General features: G+C 35.1%; 1 long non-coding RNA gene across 1 annotated transcript; it reads left to right on the forward strand.

Moving 5' to 3' along the window:
• Positions 1 to 3,092: 3,092 nt before the first annotated feature.
• Positions 3,093 to 4,996, forward strand: LOC142242570 (uncharacterized). Its single transcript, XR_012724153.1, has 3 exons — positions 3,093 to 3,218; positions 3,991 to 4,203; positions 4,460 to 4,996. It is a non-coding gene; the product is annotated as an uncharacterized LOC142242570 (long non-coding RNA).
• Positions 4,997 to 19,587: the final 14,591 nt, after the last annotated feature.

Consider the following 19,587-nt stretch of genomic DNA (forward strand, 5'->3'; position numbering starts at 1 on the left):
AAAACCCAGCTGATGAAGCAACACGGGCTAAATATCCCATAAAATACGAGGCGGGCGGACGGTGGAAAAACGGACCAAATTGTTTCCCCTTACACTGGTGTGGATTATTTTGGACCTATTAATGTCACCATTCGTCGTAGAAGGCACTAATTTTATTGGAAAAGAAATGCAGGGTGAGAAAAATGTGATTGATAATAATAAAATGTCTTCGTCCCGTACAGCATTGGACATTCAATGGAAATTCAGCACTCCCGCAAATCCTAGTGAAAGTGGCGCCTGGGAGAGACTAGGTCCTTTATGGGATGTTGCGAGAAAATTCGCCACGGCTGGAGACTCTACGAAGCTTTTTAATAGAAGCTGAGAATATGATAAATTCTCGACCATTGACACACTTGGCTGTTACACCGAAGAACCCCAACCACTGACACCAAACCACTTTTTATTGGGCTGTGCCAATTCGACCCAAACGCCAGAGCCATACGAACCTCGTTTAATGTGTTTAAGAAAGCAGTGGAAAATTGTAAAAGATTTAAAAAACGGATTTTGGCACCAATGGGTTAGAGAATACCTTCCGGAGCTCACTAAGCGTACCAAGTGGTGTCTACTAACTCATCCTCTAAACATAGGAAGCCTTGTTTTTATATGCGACTCCGACCTTCCTCGATCTCAATGGAAACGTGGCAGAATTGTTAAGTTATTTACTGGCAAAGATGGCGTGGCGCACTCGGCAAAAGTTAGCACCAGTTCTGGCGTGTATAGAAGGCCAATTTCCAAGTTGGCTCTTTTGAATGTCGATGCCAGCGGAGATGTTGGTGAAGCCTCCCCATCCGGGTCGATTCACGGGGTGGAGGATGTCGATGATGGCACCCCTAAAGATGGCAACACTCGATGGGATTTGAACCGCAACCACTGAACAATAATTTTATGGCAGTTTCTTATATTTTGCGTTCCCTTTTTTCATATAAAAGCCCTTCAGGCCTTGATTTTGTCCCTTTCTGCTGGACACAAAAACATGTAAGCATAGCCATAATATTTCAATTTCATTATATTTTATATGATTATTTTTTAGCAAATAAACACTATACATCTTTTGTACATCCAACCTTTAAACAATTCGAGTCTCATTGGGAATTGTATTACTGTCAAGAGTGGAATACTTTAGATGGTTTATTTTCGTGTCACGACGCAGAGAGGACACTGTGACAGCAAAAATTATTTTTGCCTCCTCCATATATTATTGAATCGCGAATACAAAGGGAGCAGCGCAGCTATGTTTCCATTAAAAAAAAAAAAAAAAACAAAATCTGTGCCAATTTCCAACTACTTTGCTTTGGTCTTACTTTGATAGCATATTTATTTAGTGTTACGTTCGAAAACCAATAATTTTTGATCATTATCACAAGAATTGATTACGCCAAAAAGCCGACAAAAGAGAGGGTGAGACTACTTTTGACAGTTATCAGATTGAGAAATTGCAAGATTTTGCTAGAGTGTTTCATAACAACAAAACACAAATAAAATGTACATGTCCGCAATTATACTGGAAGCTAAAAAAACTGAATACGTTTAATGTTTTTGAAGCTCAATATAGAAATAGTTACTGGATTACATTCTCGTAATTTTCAGCAATTTTAAGCAAAGAGAGTAAAGTGCACTTTTAAGGCCTGTAGTGGAATTGTGTATTAAATTTTAACGATGAATCGCATCGTTAAGAAGGTATAACAAGAAAAATAACAAACAAGCTATTCAGTAGACGTTTTAAACTACATTTACAATCGTTTAAAATCAGCTGTGTTGTTTTCGGTGCAGATAACAATAAATACATCGTTAAGTAAACAACGAAGGTTTTTTGTTGTTTATTTTCTCTAATGAATTGACGTTATCAGCAGAAAATTTCGTTCATGCAAAATAGGGTCTTTAATTATGTAGGTTACCTTTAAGGCCGGTATGCACCTCTGGCGAAATTTTCGGTAGCAAAAATTTATTTAAGTCTACAACAAAAAAACAGGGCTGTGTACACAAATTTTAAACCAGCTAATCGCTTTTAAAAATTGTTAATATATGTTCCAAATATTCTTCAAATAAATTGTTTATTATTTACAGACCTTTTAAAACTTTTACGCACACAATGATTGTAATAAATTAAATGTTTGCTGCCAAAATATGCTTTTGACAACCCTGTTATTTTCATTAGAGGTGCGTACCAGCTTACGAAATTGAACGCTACCGAAAATTTCGTTAGCATAAATAGCAATGCATTTCTTATGGGAATGAAATTTTTCGCTAGAGGTGCATACCGGCCTTTAATAGGAAAAAATGGATCCCTTCTCTATTACAATAAGAGTTTTCTGCAATATTTTAAAAATTCGAAGGTTCTAAGCCGTTCTAAGAATTTTATCGGGCTGAACTGCCTTAAATGATATTAAATTAAAGGGAATTTCATATAGATTCAGAATATCGACCATTTTTCTCTTCCGGCTATTCGTTGTTCTTTTAAATGTGCAACCAATTTCCAATTTTTCTGTTTTTGTCATTGCACCGTTTATCGTAGCAGGGTTGCCAATGTCGTATATCAAAAACAAATGTCCTATATCAAAAAAAAACAGCTGACACGCCACGCTAGGCTTATGTCCCGTTTTTGGATGCATAACCAGCATAGATAACTAACTAATAGATGACCTGTCGCTCTCCGACCAGAAAATGTTGTAGAAGCCCAAATTAATTTTCTGACATTTCGTTTTGTGTTTTTCGTAAAGAGAAAATTTGATCAAATTAAATTTTGTAGTTTCGCGGTTTTAGTCGTAATTTTTTGTTCAACTATAAACTTTTGAATATTTAATTTGAATATAAATCATCTGGTGTATCAAAATTGTTCAAATTGTGGATATAATAGGAAAAATGTAAAATCGAATCTCAGAGAGAATTTGTAATTCCCCCAATTTTCTTTGTTTATTCCTCATTTTGGGAACTGTCAGACTGCGTTTGACACCGATGGGTCATCTATTAGTTAGTTATCTTGCTAGTTTTTATTGGATAATTATTGCTAGAAAATTATGCGAACAGACCTATTGGTGGGTTTGACAAATGTCAACGTCGATATGTCAAACGCCAACGCTGTCAAAGCATCACTTTTAAATGAAAACACGAGACAAGCCGAAAAATTATTTTGTGTTGTTTTGGAATATATTTTCCAAATTTTTTTATTATATTTATATTTGGTAAGTATTGTATAATATTGGGAGCAACTGCAGTTTATGGACCCCTCACCATATTGCTTGAAATTAATATATGTTATGTAGCTTAGTATGGTGATTCTAACAAGGCCAATTTTTTCCCGGAAACGACCGGGCCCTCCAAAGGGTCAGTAAAAACTTGATATATCTCCTTTGTTTATTGTCCAAACTTGGTATCATATGAAAGCTTATTTAATGCACTTTTATACGCAAAATATATTTTTTAAATATTTTATTTAGTTTGGGAGATATAATTAAAAATAGAAAAATGTTACCTTAATGTTTTGTTATTTTCGTTATATCTCAAAAAGTCTTCGATTATACCCTAAGATTATACATAGTTTTAAAGCCTATACTCTGGCCGATTGGTGTACAATATGTCTTTATAGGTCCCCTTTTAGCAAAGTTATTGAGCTTTTATTCTGAGTAGGTTTAAGACTTTCTCCTATGGAGAGTCCAAAGTAGGCTTAAGCAGCCCCAAGGGGGGGAAAGTTGCCGGCCCTCAGCCGGGGTTTAAGACTTGGTTCATGCACGCTTTGCATACAAACGGTTATGGATTCAATCCTAGTTTCGACCAAACACCATAAAGTTTTGCAACGGCGGGTTGATGGACTACTCCCTCTGTAATGCTGGTGCCATTTCTGAGTGTTTCAAACAAGGTTTGGAGGTTTCTTTGCAACATTTTCTCCAATTCCTCCTCTGTGTTCGGGGGACCAATAATGTATAATAATTTGTGACTCTAAAATTTTTCTTTTAGGCAAAAACACGAACAAAAAGAGATAAAGAAACAACAATTGACAAATAAAGAAGTTAAAAAAGGAAAACATTTTGAATTGGCCGCTCTACGTGTTTCCAAAATTAAAACTGTAAAGTAAAAATTCCTATTTTCTCAGAAAAACTGTAGAAAACTTAACGCAGAAAGAACACCAGGGAGCATAATAGACATCCCTTAATGATTTAATGACATAAGGTGGGTATTAAGTTCCAGTTTAGCCGTTAAAATTGCCATTTTTATCATCATATAATTATAAATAAACCATTTTAGTCATTATGTCTTGTATGGCAATGTAATTTGTAAAGATACGGTACCAATAAAGACAACAAAATAAAAATAAACACAATTTACTTGAAGTAATTTCTTTTGGCATAAATGTTGAATGAAAAAGAGTGCAGAAACAAGCCTATTAACCAAATTGAAAATTCTTTCATTTTCTTTTCTTTTTTAGATTCGTAACATCATACCCATTTTTTCCAACTCTCTCATACATGTATGGACCTAAACTCATGAGCCTATTGGAAAAAAAGAGGAAGCATATAGACATTTTTTTATTTCAGATAATCTTTGGTTTCAAAGGTACTCTAAAATTTTCATCGCAATAGGAAATGATGTTTAGGCTCGGCTATAAAAAGGAGATTCCTTGTCTTTGAGCTTCCTGCATGGAATCGGGTGGCACTCACTGACAAGAGAGAAGTTCAACACTGCTGTATCATAATGGACTAAATAGTCAAAGTGAGATGAAAATACATAAAAAGCAAACTCTCATCAAATGTAAATTTTAGTGTAAACTAGTGTAATTACTAATTGTTTATTTTTTTTTTACTTTTCATTACAAATTGTCTTAACAATGTTATGTTTTATCCGCGTGTATAAGGGCAAAGAAGAAAAACAAAATCCTGGACAACAATCCATCTAAACTTCCAATACTTTGATGGAAATCAATTTATTTCACACATATAATAAATGCAGAAGTTATAGTATTAAATGATTTACGGGTTTCATTTCAACATATCGTTAAAAAAACGACAAATTTTGTTGCTGGGACAACAAACATTTGTAGTTGTTATAGCAGTAAAAATGTTAGCTATTTCAACTAACGCAGTTTGCTACTTTAGCAGCGATGTTTGTCAAAAACTTTTAGCAAACACATTCAACTAACGATTGTTGAATGTTGCTGCTGAAGTAAACAAAAACTGCTGTTTTAGCAAACATTTTTGTTATTATGAGTAACAAAATGTTTTGGGTGTAATTAACGATTGTTGTTGTTCTATTTTTTTCTAAGAGTAGGGTATCTGTTAGTGAAATTTATTTGGTTGGATGAAAAAGACTGCTGTTGTTGTTGTAGACCTTTGGATCTGTTTGGGACATAAACATACCCTAATTGGGGATTTGCAGTTCTTGTGGCAGCCACGGGCCGTACACGCAAAAAAATAATTCTTTCCTCCCAAACGAAATTTTAGACAAACAAAGTTCGTTTCTCATTTGCTTTTCGTTGAAAGGAAGTGTATTTGGAAGAAAAGTATATACTTTTTGTGATAAACGTTTATTCTTTTCCAGGATGTAAAAGCAATTTCATAAAGACTAACTCAAAAAAATTTTTTTCTTGCTAATTGCATTTTCCCTCACATCTTTCTCACTTCCACGAAGTTTTTTAGTTCTTAGCACCTTTTTCTGTAATACAAACAATGTAGAAGAAATTATACGATTTTATAAATTTTTAAATTTTTTTTACCTTTCGCCTGGACTGAGAATCGAACCGCGGACCATGCAATTTGTAAGGCAGCACACTATCCACTGAGCTACGTAGCTGTTATTGTCATCAATAGCTAATTATCCATATAAGTTATATTAATATAGCATAGCTTGCGGCGCCCACGAGCCGATTAAACAAAGTTTATTTAACAGAAAAATACATTTAGTTTGGGACCGTGGAGCAGTGGTTTCTACGTCGGACTTGCATGCCAAGGGTCGTGGGTTCGATCCCTGCTTCGACCAAAGTTTTTTTTTTTTTTTTTTTTTTTTACATATATTCCAGATATGGTCGGAAGATTCCGAAAAAATTTTCAACATTACATTCTACTATATTAAATTTTTACTATGAACTGTAAAATGTGTCTTATTAAAGACCTAAAGTCAGAAAAGAACAGTGTTTGATATAAACGAAATGGACTGTGTTGTTGGTTCAAAAATAACTCTTTTTATTGAAAAAATAAAAATTGTGTAACAAACGAATTTTTTTGGTGATAAAAGTGTATACTTTTCGAAGCAATTCAAAAAACTCTAACAAAAGAAAAACGTTTTCGGTACACGTTTTCCAAACGTTTTTTTTCTTTGCGTGTAGACCCGTCTGCAGTGAGGGCTGAGACTGCAGTTGTTGTTGTAGTCCCTCGTAGGATATTCATGTATGTACAAATAAAGGGATGATAAGAAAAAATTTTGAATGAAGGAGGTTTCAGACCTGGGGCCAAATGACTGCATTCTTTATCGAGTTATGTTTCATATAGAGAAACATTTCGATCGCTGTAAATTTTTGGATCACCGCATTCGATCGTAATTTATTTTGTCTACTACTTTTTTTACATTGCTGTAAACAGCGAAAGAGAATTTCAAAATAAGTTTTTATGTTATTTTTGAGAAATTTATATTGCTTTTGTGTGTTAAAATATATGTGTAAAAATATTGTTACGAATTTGATAATTATAGATTTAAGTTTATTTAAATTAGTTTCCGTTAATTTAAAATTTCAAATTGTAACGATAAAATTTCGTTATCACTTGTTGGAACCATCTATTCATTTTCTGGTACTTTCCTAAATTTCTTCTATGTTCTTTTGTTTGCTTATTTTCATATCGAAATGTTAGTTCTTACTCTCTCATAGTATAACAACCCCTTTGCTTTGTTATTTTGCATTCTCATTTCATCTCATTGTCTATTGTTATTGTTGCGGTAGTAATGTGAGTGTATATGTGTTCGGCGGCCACCAGATGAATAACTTAATGGTCGTAGATTCTTCTAACGTTGTCAGAATGTTCTCGCATTGCCAGAATGTTCTCGCATTGCCAGACCGTCATATATAAAAGCGCTCGCATGCTTCTAACGAGTCAGTCTTAATTAAAGCGTCAAACGAATAACATCAGTGTGAACGAATTGTAAAGTGAAGTCATAGTAAATAAATTGTAGATTAACGTTATTGAAACGAACAGTATTTTAATTGTCGGGTAATTAAAAACGCCTAAATATAAAAACGTAACAATTGGTGTCGGAAGTGAAATAACGGAAAAAAATCTACAATGAAGTTTAATGAGCTTCGTGTGGAAGACTTGAAAAAGGAATTGAGCAAACTGGAGCTGCCGACAACAGGCAATAAGGCCCAGCTTCAAAGGCGTCTACTGGAAGAGTTTGAACGGCGTAATATGGACATTGCGACTCATGAATTTGATTATAAGGAAGACATTGATGAATCAATACTCGTCAATACCAGCAGTGTAGAAAATCCATCTGTGGCTTCAAGTGTTGTGGATTACACCTCAATGCTCAATGTTTTGAGCAAAATGATGGAAGAGAATTCTAGAAAACTTATGGAACCAAAATTCTCTAAAAATGGAAGAAAATTCAAGAAAATTGCTGGAAGAAAACGCTCTAAAAATGGAAGAAAATTGTAGAAAAGTGCTGGAAGAAAACGCCCTAAATATGGAAGCAAACTCTAGAAAATTGGAAGAAAATTTGGACGAAAATTCTAGAATTCTCAATGAAAAACTACAACAAATTTCTGAAGGCATGGAGAAACATGTGGACCATATAGAAAATCAAATTGTGGACCATATAGAAAATCAAATTCCGTGGATGAGAAAATTACGGTTCATGATGAGAAGTTTCTACACATCGAGAAAAAAATGTCAGAGCTGGAAATTTAAGGTGGTCCAGTGCGCGTCATCGAGGGCTCAAAAATCAAAACTCCTGTTTTCGATGGCTCAACGTCATTTGATGTCTCCAAATTCCAATTCGAAATGGTTGCTTGTAGAAATTTGTGGAATGACGATGATAAAGCAATTGAACTTCTATTGGCATTAAAGGGCAATGCTGCTGATGTGATACAAAGCATTCCCGCTGCTTCTAGAAATAACTATAATGAAGTAATAGCGGCACTTCAACGCAAGTATAGTGGAGAGCACAAGCAGGACATCTTCAGAATGGAATTGAGAGGAAGAATCCAGAAATCGAATGAAACCCTACAAGATTTCGCAACAGAAGTTGAGCGGCTAGTGCTTTTGACATACCCAGGTGAGAGTCATCCTCTTGTGGACCGCATCAAAATTGAGACCTTCGTTAATGGAATTCGAGACCCAGATATAAAATGTGCAACATATGCACATTTTATATCTGGTAAAATAATGGTAAACGTGGGATACGACGAGAATACACCTGTCAGACGCTTGACAACGAGCCAGTCAGAGTCTATACCACCGAACGCCGAAGCAATTATATGGGTTTCTATGAATGGAGATTGTGAAGTCGGCCAATTGTGAGTTGTTGAACCAGCAGAAAACAAAAGCAACAGCATCTTGATAGCAAATGCTCTGGTAACAACGAAGTAGAGAGACTAATACCAGTTGGTGTCTTGAACTTGTCTGACAATCACGAGCAAATTGTAAAATTTTCTGACATTGCCAAATGTACACCAGCCGAGGCAATAGTCAATTTGGAAGGCAACTCATCAAAGACTCATGGAGCAGTGAGAAAACATCTAGAAGGGTATGTCGAGGCTTGGACACGCCATCTATCGCCGTCAGAGAGAAATAAAGCCAAGCAATTGTTGTGGAAAAACGCTTCTGAAAAGGGAAATCAAGGAAGAACATCTGTAGTGAAACATGAAATTAAAACCGTAGAAGAAAGGCCCATAAAACAGGAACCACGAAGTGTTCCCCTGGCAAAAAGAGACGAAGTTCAAAAGGAAATGGCGGAGAGTGGTGTGATCGAGCCATCATCAAGTCCTTGGTGTTCACCAGTTGTGCTGGTCAAAAAGAAAGATGGAAGTACCCGATTCTGCGTGGACTACAGAAAACTGAATGATCACCAAAAAGGACAGTTATCCGCTTCCACGCATTGATGACACATTGGACACACTAGCCGGAACAACATGGTTTTCTACGCTTGATTTGCAGAGTGGATACTGGCAAGTAGAGATCGCCGAGAAAGACAAGGAAAAGACGGCTTTTGGCGTTAATGGCGGTCTCTGGAAATTCAATGTAATGCCGTTCGGGCTCTGCAACGCTCAGGCTACGTTCGAAAGATTGATGAAGCGGGTACTGAAGGGGTTGCACTGGAAATCGTGCTTGATATACTTGGATGACATCATAGTGATGGGCAAAACATTTGACGAGCACCTTAAGAACTTGAAAGACGTTATCAAACAAACGGTCTACGCCTTAACGCAAAGAAATGCTCCCTTTTCCAGCGGGAAGTTAAATACCTGGGTCATCATGTAACTGCAGAGGGCATATTCACCGATGAAGACAAAATCCAAGCTGTCAGAGATTGGCCACGACCCCGAAATCTCCACGAATTAAGAAGTTTCCTTGGGTTATGTACATATTACCGACGATTCGTCCCAAACTTCGCCAGCATAGCCGCTAGTCTCCATAAATTGACGCAAAAAGGTCAGAAGTTCCAGTGGATCGACGAACAGGAGGATTCATTCCAACATTTAAAAGAACGTTTATGTTCAGCTCCTGTTCTACCGTATCCTATTCCGGGCGAAAAATTTGTTTTGGATACAGATGCTAGCGCACATGGTATTGGAGGTGTCCTATCTCAACAGATAGACGGCAAGGAGAAGGTCACGGGATATTTCAGCCAAACGTTGTCCAAGCCCGAAAATAACTACTGTGTAACGCGACGAGAGCTGCTAGCCATCATAGAGAGTGTAAAACATTATCATAAGTATTTGTATGGACAACACTTCTTGCTCAGGACTGATCACTCAGCTCTACGATGGTTGCTCCAAATCAAGAATCCGGAAGCTCAACTGGCACGTTGGATCGAGAGGCTCCAAAGCTATGATTTCAGTATCGAGCATAGAAAAGGTGGAAAACACGGTAACGCTGACGCTCTGTCACGTCGACCTTGCAGTATAGAATGCAAGCACTGCTCGAAAGCTGAACATAAGGAGGAGATTGTTGATATTCGGCTGTTACACATCGAATCTGGAGTGGACTGGCCAACAGAACAGCGTAAAGATCCCATTTTGAACAAAATTATTTCGGCAAAGGAAGAAAACAAGAAGCCCAGTAAGAAAGACATCGCTGCCGAAAGTTCACTTATGAAATCATACTGGGCTCAATGGGATAGTTTAGTTCTAGTCAATGGATCCCTGCAACGTAAATTGGAAAGCGAAGATGGCAAGAGCAGCCGAAATTTGATCATCGTACCGGATTCCAAAATAAGAGACGTTTGGCGGAGTTCCATAATGGTCCCAGTGGAATAACCAAAACAGCCGAGAAAGTGAAGCAGCGATTCTACTGGGTTGGATGCCAGAAATCAATTGCTGAATGGGTAGCCAATTGCGAGAAGTGCATGAAGGCGAAAGGTTCAACAAGGAAAAGTCGAGGTCCTATGCAAGAATATAGACCAGGAGCCCCGTTTGAAAGAATAGCAATGGACGTGGCAGGCCCTTTCCCAGTAAGTGATTCTGTAAACCGTTATGTCCTTGTGGTCATGGATTATTTCAGCAAATGACCGAAGGTGTGTGCAATTCCAAACCAAGAGGTAAAAACGATTGTGGATGTGGTCAACAAAAACTGGATATGTCGCTACGGTGTGCCGTCCGAGATTCACTCAGACCAGGGAAGAAATTTTGAATCGGCCATATTCAAAGAGATGCGTGAATCCCTTGTTATCAAGAAAACGAGGTCTACACCATTACATCCACGATCCGATGGCATGGTAGAAAGGCTTAATCGCACTCTGGAGGAACATCTTCGAAAAGTGGTGGATAACGGCCAGAGGGACTGGGACGAGCATATACCAAAGTTTTTGCTGTCCTATAGATCTGCCATTCATGATTCCACTTCTCGAACACTGAGTTGAAGTTGCCTAGATATCTGATATTCGGCGCTAAACCTAATGAGCTCGCCATGGAAGAAAACAGAAACGACATCCCAAACACTGAAGTTCACGAATCAGTGCGCAACAAAATAAAAATGGTCAGCAACAGAATGAAGGCGAGATACGATTGTGCTGTAAATACTGAGGGCTTCCAAGAAGAAGAATTGGTTCTGCTATTTAACCCGCAACGAAAGAAAGGATTGTGTCCTAAACTGCAAACACAATGGGAAGGCCCATACAAAGTCATCAAGAAGATCAATGATGTTGTATACCGGATTCAGAAGGACGACAGCCCTAGATCAAAGATGAAAGTTGTACATCTGGAACGATTGGCTCCTTACGGAACAGGCTCTGTGCCTGTTCAGGACGAAAAGGTTTAAGCGGGAGGCAGTGTTACGAATTTGATAATTACCCAGTCAGAAAATAACCATCGGAAAAGCGTTGTAAAAGCGTTGTGAACGGTTGATACACGGTGGGAAAAAGCGTTGTTACAACCCCAAAATGATAACATCATTCCACGGTGTATCGATTGTATTTAACGTTTTCAAAGCTTTTATACGCTTTTCCGATGGTTTAACGAACGCTTTGACAACCCCAAAATGATAACATCGTTATACGATGTATCGATGGTTTTTACAACGATTAAAAAGCACTGAAAAACAACATTTCATACGTCTTTCCAATTGTTTCTAGAATGCTTTAGGAGGGTTAGAATTATAATTTTACAGTACCTTAAAACCACTATTGAAACAAAACAAAATTAGTGTTTTACACTTTACAAAGGAACATCAGAAAACTTAACAATTAACAATTACCCCCATTTTCATAAAGCTCCGTTAGTGTTCCGTTAACTAACCAACTTTTGAACCGTATTATGGACGAAATTGTCATCTTGCATATATAGTTAGGAACACAACTGACGAAAATTTTTCACTTAAAGTTAACTGGAGAGAAGATATTTGCAATTTACTTTCTGTTAATTGGCAGTTAAAGCCTAATGGAGCTACATGAAAATGGCCGTTAATAGGAAAAATACATAACTAAGATTAAGATTGACATTTATAATTGGTAAAAAAATTATTTTAATATGGTTAAAAATCGCTAAAGTGGAAACTAAATCAGTAAAAAAGGCATAAAAGTATACATATTTGTTGCAGATTTCTTTATATCTTGATGGGGAATAGCCCAAAGCAAATTTTCATAAAGTTTGTATTCCTTAAAATGAATTATTAAAGAAAAGTAATCGTGAAAAATTTGTGATTTTAGGGGCTAGTCATATGTCTTTATTATTTCCTATAGGTAATAGTTCAAAATTCACTCTTGGAAAAGTTTTAAGGTACATTAAAAAGAGAATCCTCTACGACACTAAAATGAACTTAACAAAGGGAAAAAGTTATACACAAATGTGCGTATTTCACACAAAACACTTCAGAATTTCTTAAGATTTGTACATTTTACCCCAAATGCACCAAAAGAACATTCTTGCAATACTGAACTCCAATTTTTTCCTTCAAACAATGAAATTTTCTTTAAAGGTGGGTATTAAGTTCGAGTTTAGGCGATAAAAACGTCATTTTTTCACGATTACTTTTCTTTAATAATCCATTTTAAGGAATACAAACTTTGTGAAAATTTGCTTTGGGCTTTTCCCCATCAAGTTATAATAAAATTTGCAACAAATATGTATGATTTTGTGAATTTTTCTTACTGATTTAGTTTTCACTTTAGCGATTTAAGCGGCTAAACTTGAAGTTAATACTCACCTTAACATGTGAAAAAAAAGTAATTATGTCTAACAAAATTTCTTCAATTAGTCGATAAATAAGTACTTATATTTGGGTTTTGGCGTGATGTCAGCGTTTAGTTTAGTTAAAACTTTCTACTCATTTGTAAAATTACCCAAATTGTTGTTCCTAGTGGTTTCACTGTTAATGTACATATTCACTTTATATGATAAAGGAACATTATCCTATTATAAACCAATTCCTATCAACAATAATACCTCCATTACTCATTAAAAACCATTGGACATTGATAGAACATGCATTTTCAACGATCATTTTATGGAAAATTTACTATTTAAAAACCGTCAATTAATTTGTTTAGCAAGCGTTGTTTCAACGTTGGGTTCCAACGCTGTTACAACGCTCAATATTTATAACCATCGTAAATTTCTGACTGGGTACAGATTTAAGTTTATTTATTTAAATTAGTTTCTGTTAATTTCAAATTGTAACGATAAAATTTCGTTATCATTTGTTGGAACCATCTATTCATTTTCTGGTACTTTACTAAGTTTCTTTTATGTTCTTTTGTTTGCTTATTTTCATATCGAAATGTTAGTTCTTACTCTCTCATTGTATAACAACCCATTTGCTTTGTTATTTTGCATTCTCATTGTCTATTGTCATTGTTATTGTGGTTGTAGTACTGCTATGCTAGTCTATGTGAGTGTATATGTATTTGGCAGCCACCAGATGAATAACTTAATGCTCGTAGATTCTTTTAGCGTTGTCAAAGAATGTTCTGGGGTTGCCAGAATATTGTAGTGCTGCCAGAATGTTCTCGCATTGCCAGACCGCCATATATAAAAGCACTCGCATGCTGCTAACGAGTCAGTCTTAATTAAAGCGACAAACGAATAACATCAGTGTGAACGAATTGTAAAGTGAAGTCATTTATTGAAACGAAGGACTCCGGCTCCTACTCCACAGCCCTGCTTGTCTTTCATCGTTTTTCTTCTAGCTGGTCTTATTACTTACGTTAGAGTATCATCTATACGACCATGAATAGAAACCCCCTAATGGTTTATACGTTTCTGGCGGAAAAGGTCCATTGAAAAATGGCTTTTCGCATCGATATTTTTTGAACCACTTAAATTATCACAGATTATTCGTCATCTTAATACCTTTCATTAAAGTACCAACAACGAAATAATCGGAAAAAAGAGCGAAAAACTAAAAATAACGGAATATCTGAAAAACTGTTCCATAACAAATTTTTAAACATTTTTTTCGAATTCGGCAGATCAAAAGTCGACTCTCATCAAGTGTACATTTTCAGTGTAAACTAGTGTTGTTATTGTAAGACTATATTCATGTAGTTATATACCTCTGTAAGAATAAAGGAGATCGTATCCCTATCTTCATTTAAAACATCAACTGAGTACTTATTATTGTGGAGAAATATGTTAAATAAAAAGTGCTAAGTAAAAAAAATGGTTTTTAACATCAGAAAAAGTGCTAAGAAAATACATGTTGTTTTTTAGAGTATTGATGTTGGCATTTATGGTAACTACATTTACAGTTTTTTGAAAATAGGTTTATTTCACAATTTATTAAGTTTTTGTGTCTCCTGTAAAATTTCAAAAATTTGACTTAGCACCTTTACACATCAAGCTAACGACATCCTTTCTACATAAATAACGCAATGCTGATGTTCGCTTTGATAACAGCGAAGTAACCCTCGCTAAATATTTAAATAAGCCCAAAAATCGTAAAACGTCTGGTTTGCCCATCGGCCTTTGCATCCACAATATTGTATTTCAATCCTTGTATTTCAAATCCGACTTAATCTTTCCTTCCGAGAACACATTTCCCATGAATTTAATTTCCCTTTGTCTATACTGCATCTTATCCGCATTAAATTTAATATTATTCTTCCTTGTTCTGTCCATTACTATTTCCATAATTCTGTCATGTTCCTCCTCACTCATCGCACAAATAGCCACGTCATCGAAATATACTAACACTCCTTCGATATCTCCTACAATTCTGACCAATTTTCGTTGGAACATTTCGGATGCACAATTGAGACCAAATAAATCATCATCAATCATAAATGTCGTTAAAGCTACACTCTCCTCATTTAATTCCATATGCCAGAACCCAGTCTTAAGAAAAACTATTGAAATGATTTAATAACTTTGTATTTCAATTTTAAATTTGTAATCAATATTGTTATTCATGTTCTCTATTCTAAACTTGACTTCCAATAAAATAAGTTCTTTAAATTAATAAAAATACTTTTAAAACTCAAAAAACAAAACACGTTATTCTCCCAAACTGTATACCATATCGCCCATTGTTGGTATCAAAAAATAACTGCGCTTGATACACATGTTCAAAGCTTTCGGGTCCAAGCAAATACGAAGACTGCCATTTGGTTTCTCGACTATCTGCAAGTTGTTAACCCAGTCTGTTAGGTAATCAAAGCGCGATATATTTTCCTGTTCCATTTTAGCCAATTCCAATTTAAGTCGATCGAGTAGTGTTTGGAATTCGCTTCCTATAATGAAGCACCGGCTTCGAGTCACTCTTATCGAAAATGGCCCTGGGAATTTACCAACTCTGTGAAGAACAGATAGACTAGCATTTATCACTGACGACTAAAAATTCTGCATATTGCTTAATTGACGACCTCTATAAAAATATTCCATCGTCACTATACCAAAACCATCGATTTTATTTTCATTATAGTCAAAACCACGCAAATTAAACTTTATTTTTCCTAATGGAATATTCATTTTCTCAATCACATTTAATGGTAAACAATTAACGTCTGCTCCATGTCAGTCTTGCATGCAACAACATATCCATCTATGCAATAATCTTTGGTCCAGCGCTTATGTCCTGATCCAACTGAATTTAATCTAAGAATTTTTACTATTAAATAAACTACTTAAATTAGATAACGTTGCACACGCTTTACCTTGGACAACATTCCATTTGATTCCATCAATTTTCTGATTCCATTCTTCGTTTCGGTAGGTTGTTTTCTTGGCTTACGGCACTTGGTCAAAATTCTGTATTTTTTGGAAATTCTAAATTGTGAAGTTTACAACTTTTAATCTAAAAAACAAAGGTACATAATTTTTTCTTCCTAAATTCGTAGAACTTTGTAGGGATTACAGTAAATAAAAGAAAACAAGGATCGGTCAAGAACGGACTCTGTTGGTTCAAAATACTAACCCTATTTGTTAAAATAAAAAAAAAATTGTGGGCCTATATCTGGCAAACTATAAAATATATTCGCACACGCTTGTGATCTTTTTTTCGAAGGGTTCTATTCAGCAAAACGTCGAAATCAGTTCATAATTGCGATTTTGACAGCTAAAACAAAATTTGATACCCCCGAGGTGACCAATTTTCAACGCCTACAGTTCAGCCCGTGGACCCACTAGGGACTCAAGGAAAACACCTCAGCTTTCACACAAAGAATTATGTTGTTATCTTTATCCGATCAAAAGAATTATTTCCAAAAAAAAGCTATTTGGAACCACTGTGTGGCGTGATGGCTCGGCAATGCTGTTTCATTTATTACTCGAAACATTCGAAATATTTGTGATGTGAGGTACAAACAGTTCGAAATGCGTGATTGAATATGACGTTAGAGGGAGACTGCAGTTCTATTGACAATCCCTGAACTTTTAGGAAGGTTAGGTATAGTTGCATCCCGATATTTCAGGCTCACTTATGCGCTTTACAGACTATCAGTTATTCCGGACGACAGTGCTCGTGTCGAACATATCCCATATATTGTGCACATTATAATTTAAGTCCGACGGCATAATCGATACTGCTGCACCCAGAAAAAAGTGACCCCTTCTTTAAGTTAAAATGAACTTATTGTGAAGAAAGTTGAACTTCGTATAGCGCCAAAGACATTTTTATTTGTTTGAACGATGTGATTTTCGTAGAAATTAGGAATAATGCATTCCATATATTAGTTAACATTTTCCTATATTTATATACCACTGTACTACAGAATGAAAAAATTTAACTAATTTGAATTCATATATGGAATGATTTTATTGAAATTTTTTCATTCATTTCGACAAATCTTACACATTTGTGGTAAAACTTTTACTTCATAATTAGAACTGCTTACCTTCGTTTTTAAATACAATTTTATTTATTTCTATAAGCAATTTTATCTTCAATAAAAGACATGTTTTATTAATATATTGAATATATTTATTAAGAATCAACAGCATCGAATCTCTTTGAAATATTAGTTTATTATTCCACTATTTCCAATTTCCGTGTGATATTATCAACTGTAAAACGCACTTTTTCTTCTTCTTGTACTTTTCACTTTTAATAAGTTGCTGCCTAACGATTTTGTCCTCCTTTTACAATTTCAATACCTACAAATATAAAAAATCATAAAACATTTTTGTTGCAAAACGTTAGCGTCACTGAATATTACCTGATAATTGAAGATTCCAAAATGAAGACAAATGAAAGGGTTGTTATTCTGCTGGTGTTTTCTTTCTTTATACACTATCACGAACATTGATAGATTTATTTAAAAAAACGAAAATTTTTCTCACTAATTTAAAATAACAAATATTTTATATATTTTATTTGTTATTTATTATATTATTTTACCATATTATTTTTTAACAATCTCTCCGTATACCAAAACAACGCGATTCCAACTAAAAAAACAACCGACGCGCAAATATATCGATTACACCCACGCGCAAACACATCGATTACGATGACAGGTATCGATTACAGGTAGACAATAGAAATTTAGGAAAATTTCCTATATTCTAACAAGTGTGTTTCCTTAAGTTTTGAAAGGATTGCATATTTCTTAGTACGAATGAACTAAAATATTTTTCTATGCCAAGTGTTGTTCGTATGTATGAAAAACTTTCTATTATAAAGGAAGTCGCAATTATCATTTTATAAGAAATTTTACTAATTTTGAGGAAACTTGGTTTTAGTTCGGTTTTTGTTTATTTTTACGAATGCTTTGTTATCGGTGAATAAAATTTTCTTTTTCAGTAGTAAATTCTTATACCCAGCGAAGAAAATAGTATGAGTAAAATTCCATGCCTTATTATAGTTAATGAACTATTCCTAACTGCTTACAGTTTAGGATTTTTTTACTGAAACGAGTAAATTTTATTATTTTTCACAAAAATTTACCTTAATGGAAATAAAATGGATAAACTATATTGATGAAAATTTTTTCCTTTAGTTTCGAAGGCACTTTTTTCTGGGTGTGCATGTTTATGGGATCGATAACACATTTACCGATTATTTAGTCATCGCCGACAAGTCGTATCGATCCGACACATTGTAAAATTCTTTACAAACACCGACATTCCGTCCGGAATAACTGATAGTCTGTAAAGCGCATTAGAGTATTCATTCCATTGTGATACCACAGTTGTGAACTTCTCTCTTATCACTGAGTACTGCCCGATTCTATGGTAAACTCAATGACAAGGTACCTCCTTTTTATAGCCGAGTCCGAACGGCGTTCCACTTTGAAACACTCAGAAATGTCACCAGCATTACTGAGGTGGGATAATCCACCGCTGAAAAACTCTTTGGTGTTTGGTCGAAACTGGGTTTGAACCCACGACCCTGTGTATGCAAGGCGAGCATGCTAACCATTGCACCACGTTGGCTCCCAACTTTTAGGAAACTTACACAGAAAAAATATCACCAAAATATCCTCAATTGAAAAGTTGATTGAAGTTGAAAATTTTCAATTAATAAATTAATTGATACAATTCACTTTTTAGTCAATCTCGAAAGACTAAGTCAATTACAACAAGTGATGGAATTTTTTTATTTTTTACCTAAAAGTTTATTTCAAACAAACAATTTTTTTTAATCAAACTAACAACACTATCCCCCATTTTCATGCAGCTCTGTTAGTGCTACGTTAGCTAACGAACTTTTAAGCCGTGATATCTACATATCTGTGATCTTGCGTATATATTCCATATGCCAGTTAGAAACTTAACTGCTGAAAATTGTTCAGTTAAAGTTAACCGGAGAAAAGATATTTAAATTTTTCTTTCTGTTAACTGGCAGTTAAAGCCTAACGGAGCTACATGAAAATGGCCGTAAGTCAGTTAAGAAAGTTATTAAAAATAGTTACGTTTTTAAAGAAAAAAATAATTAAGTTTTGCAATCAATTTAAATTAAATTTTTAATTGAATCAATTAAAAAAATAATTGAAATTTGCTAAGGGAATCAATTAATTTTTTAAGTATTTAAGTATTTAATTTTTTTAAGTATTTTTTAATGTCCAATTAAAACTGTGATTGATACTATCATTTTCGTGATTGAAGATATTTCAATTAAAAAATTAATTGGATCAATTAATTTCGTGTGTGTAATAAAGGGTGGTTAAATTGTAAGGGCCGATGTTGAATGTGAACCACGCCTAAACGCCAACTTTTTTGAGGCCGGTCAGGCAGTTACCGTGAATGTTCGCTATCGTGAGATGATAACGAACTTTTTATGGCCCGAATTGGAAGATATGGATGTGGACGATATGTGGTTTCAGCAGGACGGTGCCACTTGCCACACAGCTAACGAAACTATGGCTCTTTTGCGCAACAAATTCAATGGCCTTGTTATCTCACGTAATGGCGATGTCAATTGGCCGCCAAGATCATGTGATTTGACACCGTTGGACTTTTTTCTTTGGGGTTATTTG

This window comes from Haematobia irritans, unplaced genomic scaffold, assembly GCF_050003625.1.
Source record: "Haematobia irritans isolate KBUSLIRL unplaced genomic scaffold, ASM5000362v1 scaffold_49, whole genome shotgun sequence".
Classification (NCBI taxonomy): Eukaryota; Metazoa; Arthropoda; class Insecta; order Diptera; family Muscidae; genus Haematobia; species Haematobia irritans.